Source organism: Rhipicephalus microplus, unplaced genomic scaffold (assembly GCF_043290135.1).
Source record: "Rhipicephalus microplus isolate Deutch F79 unplaced genomic scaffold, USDA_Rmic scaffold_14, whole genome shotgun sequence".
Classification (NCBI taxonomy): Eukaryota; Metazoa; Arthropoda; class Arachnida; order Ixodida; family Ixodidae; genus Rhipicephalus; species Rhipicephalus microplus.
The window spans coordinates 31,359,006-31,369,520 of NW_027464587.1; positions in this window are offsets into that span (position 1 = coordinate 31,359,006).

A 10,515-nucleotide genomic window follows, 5' to 3' on the forward strand; every position below is an offset into this window, starting at 1 on the left:
TGACGTCACAACAGCCTTCCGAATCCTTTTGAGTTGGCGTTTTGCATGTATTACTTCACGTGTAATTCATGGGTTATTTTTTAACAATTTTTTAACCGCACAGGAATAAAATGTGTTACACAGTGCGACACCATATCTTTGAAACACAACCAGACATCGTTTACATCAAAGGATCTGAGGCCAACTCCGAAAACACTGGGAATTTATGAGCCAAGTAGGTTTGTATGGAAGCGTCATTTGCTTTGTCAAAATTTATTATGGTTTGCGCTGCCGTTTGCATCGGTATTGAACAATCTAGCGGTAATACACACATCGGTATTCTGTGTCTGATATCCCTTCAATTATTTCAACAAGTGTTTGTTCTAAAAGGAAGTTATTACTCGACAAGATTAAGTCAAGTACACTGCGACACTCGCCTTGTACCCTTGTGGCGCATTCCACAATCTGGCGCAGGTTAAAACTTAGCATCATATCGACAAGTGCTTCTGAAGCCTTTGTCGTGTACTGCATGGTAGCCCAGTTAAAGTCAGCAAGGTTGAAATCCCCCATAAGAATAACCCGGCGCTTTCAAGTATGTTGGTGCAAATACTCTTGTATGGCGGTTATGCATTGGTGCCCACATCCGGGGCTTCGATAGATGCAGCCAACAAATATACTTGGGCTTTTGGTAATAATTTTACAAAAAACTGCCTTGTAATCTGCTACTTCTGGAAGGATGATTATTGGGATTGATTTCTTTATTACTAACGCCACGCCTCCATTACGTGACTGGCGGTCTTTTCTAACAAGTACATAATTTGGGGGAGCAACTTCATGACTCGAGATGGATGCCGATAACCACGTTTCGGTAACTGCCACTATATCGGGTTCTCGATCGAGTAGTAGGCTTTCAAATGGCTGTATCTTATTGAAGATACTGCGGGCGTTTATGTTCAATAACGTTATTTTTTCTTGCGCTGGCTTTGGCGCGTTCCGGGCCGGCTTGCTTCGTTTTATCTTTGTTCCACTTTGTCGTACTTCTCTATTTCTACCCTTTCGTTCTTTTCGTCATCCCAGGTGAACACACGGCTGTTAATGGACAGCTTATTATATGATAACTACACTTTATCTTTATTTTCGCGGTTTTGCTTTGCTTAGCACTGTCCCAGAGTTTTTTTCTGGTTTCACTGAGTTTTTTGGCAAAAATCCTCTCCTGTAGAGAAATCTGTGCCCGTCAGTTTAAAGCCGTTTTTAGTACCGCAGTTTTTTCTCTGGCATCAAGTAATTTAAGTATGACTGGCCTTGTCATGTTTGGTCCAACTCTTCCTAAGCGATGAATGCGCTCAATGGCCACAGGTTCAAGTTGAAGAGTTTTTGTAATTATGCCGTCATTGACTGCCTGTTCTAGGGTTTCACTTGTTTCTCCTTCCGGTTCCGGTATGCCATTAACGATTAGGTGTGACCTCCTGCTGCGGTTTTCCAAGTCGTCTATTCTTGCTTCAAGGCCCCTGATTACCCCCTTCATAGAATCCATTTCTTTGTGGCATGCCGCGACTTCAGCCTCAAGTTTTGTAATTACGTCAAGCTTGTTATCAATATCCGAGAGTCGCTTTTATTTGATATCCTTAATGTCTGCAGCGATTTCCGTCAGTTGTTTAGCAATATTTTCGAGCTCGGGGCCGGGATTGCTTTCGATATCTCCACCCATTAACAGTAATTTCTTGAAATATGTCATGCATGATTCACGCACAGCGCAATACTGCCATGGGCACGGCAACACCAGCAAGAAACGTATGCAACAAGATTGCAAAGTATGCAACAAACGTATGCAACAAACGTATGCAACAAGATTTGTTGAAATTTTGCATTTACTTTTGGATGTGCAGTATGATGCATTCCAGGCAACATAAGGAACAATAATGAGTTGACGTTTAAAAGCCCGTCTTGTCTCGAAGCAAATCCTATTATCGTAATGATAGACGGCAGTCACTAATTATTTCTTTCAACAAATATGGCACCAATTTTCTGGTTAGAATACCGGCAGCAATAATTTGATGCCAAATTATATTGCTGTCCGTACTTGTCTATCTCCACACAGAACAGCTAGATGCACTGATTGTAAAACCCTGACATGATGCAACAAATTAACCACGGGAAACACCGATGAAGGCGGAAATGTTGTAGGCTCGTGTGCGCAGATTTGGGTGCACGTTAAAGAACCCCAGGGGGTCAAAATTTCCGGAGCCCTCCACTACGTTGTCTTTCGTAATCATATGGTGGTTTTGGGACGTCAAACCCTACATATCAATCAATCAACCACGAGAAAAACTGAACAAGCTGGTTTGCATAAAAAAATTAAGTCTAAAAGAGGTGTTAAAAGATTTAGCAAAAGTATTTTTAGAATCTTGGAAAGAAGTTTACTAAGCTTCTAATATTATAAGAATAGTAAACGTTCAAAATTGTTTTTTTTTGAAAATCCAGAAATACGTTTTTTTAAATTCTTGCTAGAAGATTTCTAGCCGTATAATAACGTGGCATGATCACAGCTATAGGAGGTTTTCAGGCTGGTTAGGTTTAAATAACATCTCAACAAGACTTCTTATGTACTTTTGGACTATCATTTTTGGACATTTACTAGACGTTTTTAGCTTTTCTTGTGTTCGTGGGTACTGTCCTGCTTTAAGCCTCACAATACGACGTCATGTGGCAAGTAGGTGCTTTACTGCCCCACCCCTTACAAAAGACTCAGGCATACTTGCGTCAGCAGCATGTCATCAATAAAGAGTGCAGCTGCCAATGTGCACGTATGTTTTTACGGACGCCGACCGGAACGTTTAGTAATAAAAGGCCATCTCTTAGTTGCACTGTAAGTATGCAGCATGTCAGGGAAAATAAACTTTTCAGTAGCAGGGGGAGCAAAGCCTGGCAAGCGTATTAGGGGACGATGGGTTGAGAGCCTGATTACTCTATCGCTGTGCTCATGAAGGCGATGCTGCCGCTTTAAACGGACCCTGAAACACTTTTTCAAGTAACTATAGAATAAAATCCCTAGAAGAGCATATTGCCTAACGAATTCAATGCCGCAAAATTTTAGGAATCCATTCAGTGCGAGTGGAGTTACAGAGGTTTGTCGCATGCTGCAATTTCATGCTCTCTTCTCTCGACACGACGAGAGCGCAGGAAGCTAAGCAGCAAGAAATGACACGGCCACAAAAAAAAAAAAAAACGCCAAGCACGATTTGCGACATTGAGTGCTTATTTTTTCTTCGAATGGACGGCTCTTTCAGTGTGATCGCGCGCGCATAAATGGATGGATGGATATGGCTGTACCATTTAGATCGTGCGGTGGCAAGCGCCACCAAGCCGTAATACCTAGTGAACCAGAAACTAGATCTATATTTTTTTCTTTAAATAGTGAGGTTAAGGATTCGTACTTTGCAGTGAAGGGTTTAATTTTCACTCATGCCTTGACTTTAGCCACCAATCAGATAACCTCCTTCAAGTCAATTCTACCCGCTTAAAAACTATTTTGCCCTCCCTGTCCCTAAACCCCAGTGCTTTGAAAAACTCTGCGCCATCTTCCTGATTATCATAGGGTGAAGCCTTTTACAAAACATTATCAACTGTTCGGCAGTTTCTTCTTCTCCACACGCACTGCATACCGTGTCTACCCCTTCGTATTTGGCCCGATATGTCTTGGTTCGCAATACTCCCGTCCTGGCCTCAAACAGTAGAGAACTACCCCGAGTATTATCATAGATCCGTTCCTTGGCAATTTCCCGCTTAAAAGTTCGATAGATCTCTAGTGTGGACTTCTTAATCATGCCGATTCTCCACATATCGGGCTCAGCTTCCTTCACCTTCTTCTTAACCGATATTTTTTTTTGGTTTGGCCCTCTGCTGTTTTCTAAGTATTTACCAGTCAATTTTCTGGTTCGCTTCCTCCATTTTGTATCGACATTCTTCATGTACAAGTAGCTGAATACCTACCTAGCCCAACGCTCCTCCCCCATTTTTCTCAGTCGCATCTCAAACTTTATATTGCTGCTAGCTTCCCTGCCCTCAAATGATGTCCATCTTATATCACATTGTACTCCCTGATTTGGTTTATTCCCGTGAGCTCCTAAGGCAAGCCTACCTTTTCAACGTTGCTTAATTTCTAATCTTGAAGGAACATCTGATCTCATGCACAAGACCGCATTGCCGAACGTCAGACCAGGGACCATGACCCCTTTCCATATTGCTCTCCCTTTAGAGATACCTTTATAGATCGCACCTTTATCGATATCCTTTAAAAGATTAGTGACTACATCTTCTATGCCTAGTGTGTCCAGTGTTCCCCAATATTCCTCTGCAACCACGCTATTGTACGCTCCCTTGATATCCAAAAATGCTAGCCACAGGGGCCTGTGTGCCTTTTCTGCTATTTCGATGCACTGCGTTAATGAGGACAGATTGTCTTCCAACCTCCTGTGTTTCCGAAACCTATTCTGCAGTTCCCTCAGCACCCCCTCATCATCTATCCATGCCTGGAGTCTTTCCTTTATAATCTGCATCGCCAGCCTGTAGACCACTGATGTCACTGTTATAGGACGGTAGTTGATTATGTAAGCTTTGTCCCCCTTTCCTTTATAGACCATGCTCATCCTGCTAAGTTTCCATTCATCGGGAACTTCTCCATCGATTATTATTTTGTTCACTACCTCTCTCAAAGCCTGCTTGGACTTCGGACCTAATGTCTTTATCAGCATAACTGGAATGCCATCTTTGCCTGTTGATGTACTACTAGAAACCCTTTTCTCAGCCCTTTCCCACTCTCGTAGTTAAAATGGAGCCATTGCGCCATTTGATTCATCCTTGTCTATTGTGGTGCATAAAGCACTTCTTTGTTGAAATTTTTCAGTCACCCTTGTTCTTATATATTCAATAGCTTCGTCCCCTTCTAGCCTAGCACATTGAGCTGTAGTTATACACCTCTGCTCTAGGCTCATCTCATTTCTTAGGCAGTTTAGATGGTTCCGAAAATTTGCAGATGCTTTTCGACCTTTTTTATGTACTTCTGCCACCCACTGAGCTCCCTTTCTTCTAATCTTTCTATGGATCAGAAAGGATGCACCCCTTCTACCGCTTAGAAAGATTTCCCATTTTCTTTCAACACCATCTGTTGGTTCACCCTGCTGCTTAGTATGTCTGTGTTCCCTGGAGGCTTTCTGATATTTTGCTATGGCTCTCTTAACTTCCTCATCTCACCAACTTTTGGGTTTGTGTCTTCTTTTACGGGGTGACTTGTCCCGTGCCTTAGCAAGCTCTAGCTCAAACAGTCAAATTATATTCGTGTATGTCCACACTGTTTTACTATCCTCTGTGATTACTTTCTCAATCTGTTTAGTGGCTATTTCAATTAGCCTTTCTGAAAAAAAAATTCCTGTTGTTGCTCATCTTGTCTCTTCCCCACTTTAATTGCTCTTCCAAAACTAAACTTGATACGTTTGTGATCACTACCCAGACTTCTGGAGCCACCTTCATCTATGTGCGTTACCCTGAGCTTATCGTACATCATATGTGACATCAGTGCGCAATCTATCGTCGACTGCAGCCTTCCTACCTCCCATGTTATTTGCCCTTCACACTTCTCGGTACTGTTGCAAATGATCAAATCAAGCCTTTAACACATATCCATGATGATTTTGACTGTCGGGTTGGTATACCCATCTATATCTTCTATGTGCGCGTTCATATCTCCTAGTATGACTATCTCGCACTCTCCTCCTAACTCCTGAATGTCATTTGATATACACTCTACCATTGCCTGGTTTTCCTCTCTGGCCTTTGCTCGCGTCCATAAGTACACGAAACCAAGGAGTGTCGTTTGCCCTGCCACTGTTCCTTTCAGCTATAAATGTTCCTTGCACTCCTGCTTGACCTTTTCCAGTCTGTACTATCATGAATGAATGCCCCAATACCACCCCCCTTTCTGCTGCCTTCTGTTCTATTACAATATTCCCACGCGTAGTCTGCATTGTTAGGAGGTTGCTCCATGTCCCTGAGATGTGTTTCTACAAAACTGTATACCATCGGCCTCTCCTCCCTTAGCTGTTCTTTTATCTCTTCGCACTTCAGCCTGTTCCTACCACCCTGCATGTTAATATACCCTATGTCTGAATTGGCTCGGCGCTCGTGACTACGTCTATTTCTGTTCCGGACTCTACGTATCTTAGATACTGGTGCTACTTTGGAATCGTATCTGTCCATATTACCTGTGAAAGGGTCTCCCTGGTTGTTTTCCTTGTTACTAGCTATCCAGCACCCCGAAGGACCCGCTTGGCCCCCAAAAAAGCTACTGCGCGTTCTGCAAGTCACCAACCCACCTCATGACCTAGCCGCCCATCGAAGTGAATCCTGTCTCGTTGAAAACCACCCCATCTATGCACCTCTCTGTTTATTTCAACCACCTCAAAGCCTTTCTCTCGACTCATCCACCATATTTCTTGGTTTGCGTTGACAACCTCTCTTTGCAGGTTGACATCACACACCGGTATCTCCGGTATAGTGCATATCACTACCTGTACCTGAGGAGAAGTTGCGCGCATGTCATCGACGCCTTTCGCCAGTGTGGTTGCTAGTCCTGCTGTATCTTCATTTAAGACATCGTTTAAACCGCCAGAAATTATCACGAGGTTTCGTCTATCAGCTGTAGTTTAGAGTTTTGCGCTCGCTTGCCTCATGACGGCTTCCAGCTTCTTGCGTCCTGGGAACGCCCCTACTGCAACCCTCTTGTCAACTCTTACTTTCTCTTTGATGGCTTCTGTTCATCGATTTAAATTCGAGTCCCCGGCGATTATCACATGCTGTGACTTTTCAGCCTGAGCGTCGTGCCCCTGGGAGTTACTTGCACTTGTGACGCCAACTGCTTTGTCCCCTCCCAGCCCCACCACTACTTCGCTGAAGCTGGGCCTTGCGACATTTGAACCGGCTGAACTTGTTTTTTCTGAACTCGCTTCTTGTTCTTTCTTCTCCACCGTTCTGGTTGCCGGTTCCCTACTGTTCTCTCCGTAGGCCACTCCTCTGTTCCCCTTGGTTAGTGCTTCCTCGGCGAACTTAAGCCTTTCTCCTGTAGCCCTCGTTTTCTCTTGCTCTGTCGCCAACGCTATCTCGAGCTCGGTGATTCTCATCAGCAGGTAGCTATGGGAAAGCATCATTTTCTCCATTTTTACCTCGACCCCACATTGCCTACACTTTGTGTCTGCCTCTTCTCCTTCCGCTTCTACACTTGGGTCCACTTTCAAAGCCACTCGAAGTCCTGAACACTTTACAGGCTTTTTAACCATGTCTTTCCGACACCAATTGTTCCTATGACTTGTCTCACTCGATAATTACAAAACTCAAGCCCTGCTCTACGAAAAAGAGAAAGTCTAAGCTCTCCTACAAAAAATTGCGTTTTCAATGCACGTGCACCTCCCCCGTGAGGAGGCAAAAAAAATCAAACACACACACACGCACAAACTAATAAATACCTGGTGACTGACCCCCGAAAAAGCCCTACAATACAATAAGTGCTACAGGTATTTTAACTGCTGCCTTATAATTATAAAGACAAGCTCAAAACATGCAATCAACTTATCTGCGCAATCTATCGGGAGCGCTCAAAAAACACGTCCATCCACCGTGACAGTCCGAACCGAACTGGACAAGTAGCGCGTAGACAAGGAAGCACGCATAGACAAGTAGCGGCCTCTTGCGGTGATCGCTGTAACGAGCAAGCGCGCCATGTTCAAACCAGCCAATGGCTGATAGATGGGTCAGCGACGTGTAAATTTTGGGCATATAACGTGATTTGTCGAAAGAAAAAAAGCAAATTTTAGGTGATTTCGATAACCTATTGTGAATTACAGGCCGCGAGCTGTGCTATATTATTTGGTTCGTGTGTTGCCGATCTACCGATCGGCCGCGTTTGCTACCGATCCCTACCGATCGGCCGCGTTTTCTGACCATGCTCAAAAAGAGTTGCAGGGCCTGTTTAATTAAACTGTAATACTGAAGCTCTTGTGAATCACCGCTGCTTTTGCGGCATTGCAAAGAAGCACATGTGGGCATGCGCCCCAGCAATTGGGCATGCCGTATTACCGAGTAAAGCGGTGCTATTCGTTTCTTTGTTTTTCCTAAATAATTGGCACATACGTTCTTTTGGGGATTGGCCAAGAATGCCACGTTAGGACTTATAAATGTTATTAAATGCGAAGCATTCGTTGGCGAACTTGAATGATTTTGAGCGTATCTATCTATCTATCTATCTATCTATCTATCTATCTATCTATCTATCTATCTATCTATCTATCTATCTATCTATCTATCTATCTATCTATCTATCTATCTATCTATCTATCTATCTATCTATCTATCTATTTATCTATCCGCTTAAATTTGGGTGCTCTCGTGGTCAGCCACTTAACTTAGCGTGAACCAAAATTAGCATGAGAAGGTAAGATGGATTTACAAATTTGACGTGCTGGTCAAGACACAAATAGGGTCACAATCCCGTCGCGTACGTCGTTAAACACGTCCCTTCAGACAGTGGCACATACCCACGGGCGGGTATGTGCCGCTGGTATGTGGGTATGTGCCACAGGTGATTGCCACTTAGTATCTACCCAGGAACGACGTGAACACACATGGGAAATTTTAACACGCGAGGGTCAAGAAATACCAGACATGGGTAGCCAATATCAAGGTCCCAGCTGGTATCGAACCCAAGAACTCTGCATGGTAATGGAGCATTTTACCACAGAGCTATGCCAGGTCTCGGAACTACTTTTCAAATAGACGCTTATCTTCGTGAAACGTCCATAGTGGTTGCAGGGCTGCCTACCAAATTTTATTAACATTACATACCCATTACTTTGATATAGCCTTCAGGTCGAGTTTGCGTGAATGGTAGTTGTTTGTTATGCGCTGAAGTTGAGTTATGTAGCAGTGTCCAGGGCCAGCATCTTCGCGATAATCAGCGCTCCATACCAGAATCTGGTGGTGCTAATACGCATTTTCCAGTTGGGTTCGTTGCGCAAGTGCAAACAACTGGTTATAAAAACGTCAGCAACTCTTTAACATATGTCTGAGCGTGCAACATTTGTGCATACATTTAGCGTCATTTCATGACGTGTCGCTCAATAAAAAAATCGCAACATGGTCACCTCACTCCACATGCTTAGCATAACGTCGATTCCAAGGTACGTTACATCTGCCAAAATTTTTAAGGAATGGTGGGTGAATAAAAATAAAGAAAGTACGTAATATTGCGAGTGCTAAAGGAAGGCATACCTCGACAAAGTGGAGTACGTGATACACGTGTAAAAGAGGGAGGTGAAAAAGGAAATGAAAAAATTATAGAAAGAACTAAACCGATGAAAAGAAAAAGAGAGTATACAGTAAAATTAATGCAAAAAAGATATAAATATTGGTGAAGACAGAAAGAAACGGACACGGAGAAAAGACAGAAAAAAGAGAAAAAAAAGCAGGGAGAGAGAAAATGGGGTAAAAAGATATAGCTAGTAAGACAAGTCGAAGTGAGATGAAATGAAGAAAAACAGGGATAAAAATCAATGAACAACTACTTCAAGGTCACTGGTTATCGAGTGACCTGTGACTATAAAGGGATCCAGCGAGTGTGCCGTCGATGTGGAGACAGCGGGCACTTCCGTATGAATTGCACAGCTCCGTTTTGTGGAAGGTGTGACGTTTACGGCCACGACGGGAAGGGCTGCTCGCTGCCGTGTCGCTGTTGTTGTGACCCGCATGCCACCGTCGCCTGCACCATCAGGCCGTCGTATTCAGAGGCGGCCTCCAAGAATTACCCGCCACTTCAATCAGGCAAGAGTAAGGATGTCGTATCATTGACGCCAGGCCAGGATATTTGCCCGGACGAAGTTGGGTGCATCACAATGCCACACCAGACGCCACACCAAACGCCCACAGCGTCCCCAGCCAGCCCCGACCAGGCAGCTCCTCAAGGTGCGGATGATCCATCTAGCGGCCCGTGACCAGTGGTGGTTCCCACAGAACCACAGGTCGAGCCCTCACCAGAGGAGGCGCCACTCGGCGAACGCGTCGCAGATGCTGACGTGATATCTGTTGCTCACCCCATGGCTGCCCAGTCGTTTGAAAGTCCTCCTATCATTGAAGAGACTTTGTCCCAAGTTGACGAGGTTTCCATCAACGAGGACACGAGCAGTACTAGGAGCGACACGGCCCTGCAGATAGACACCAACAGCACTCCAAGCGAGATCAGTCGGGACAGTTTTGACGAATTTGTGCCATCTTCACTCAAGAGCCTCGGCACCAAGCGCCACCGAATATCCAGCAGCGACTCGGAGGCCCCCAGCCGAGACAGAAGTCCCCTGCGGACTTCGATGCGGCCCCGGAAGGCCCGCGCTTCCGGTGGGTCGCCTGGTCGTAAGAAGTGATTCAGCTACTTGCGGGGCACCCGCTCCGGCGTCTGTCAGAACTGGGAGTCTAGTATCCCAATTTGTCTTTATTGTTTAC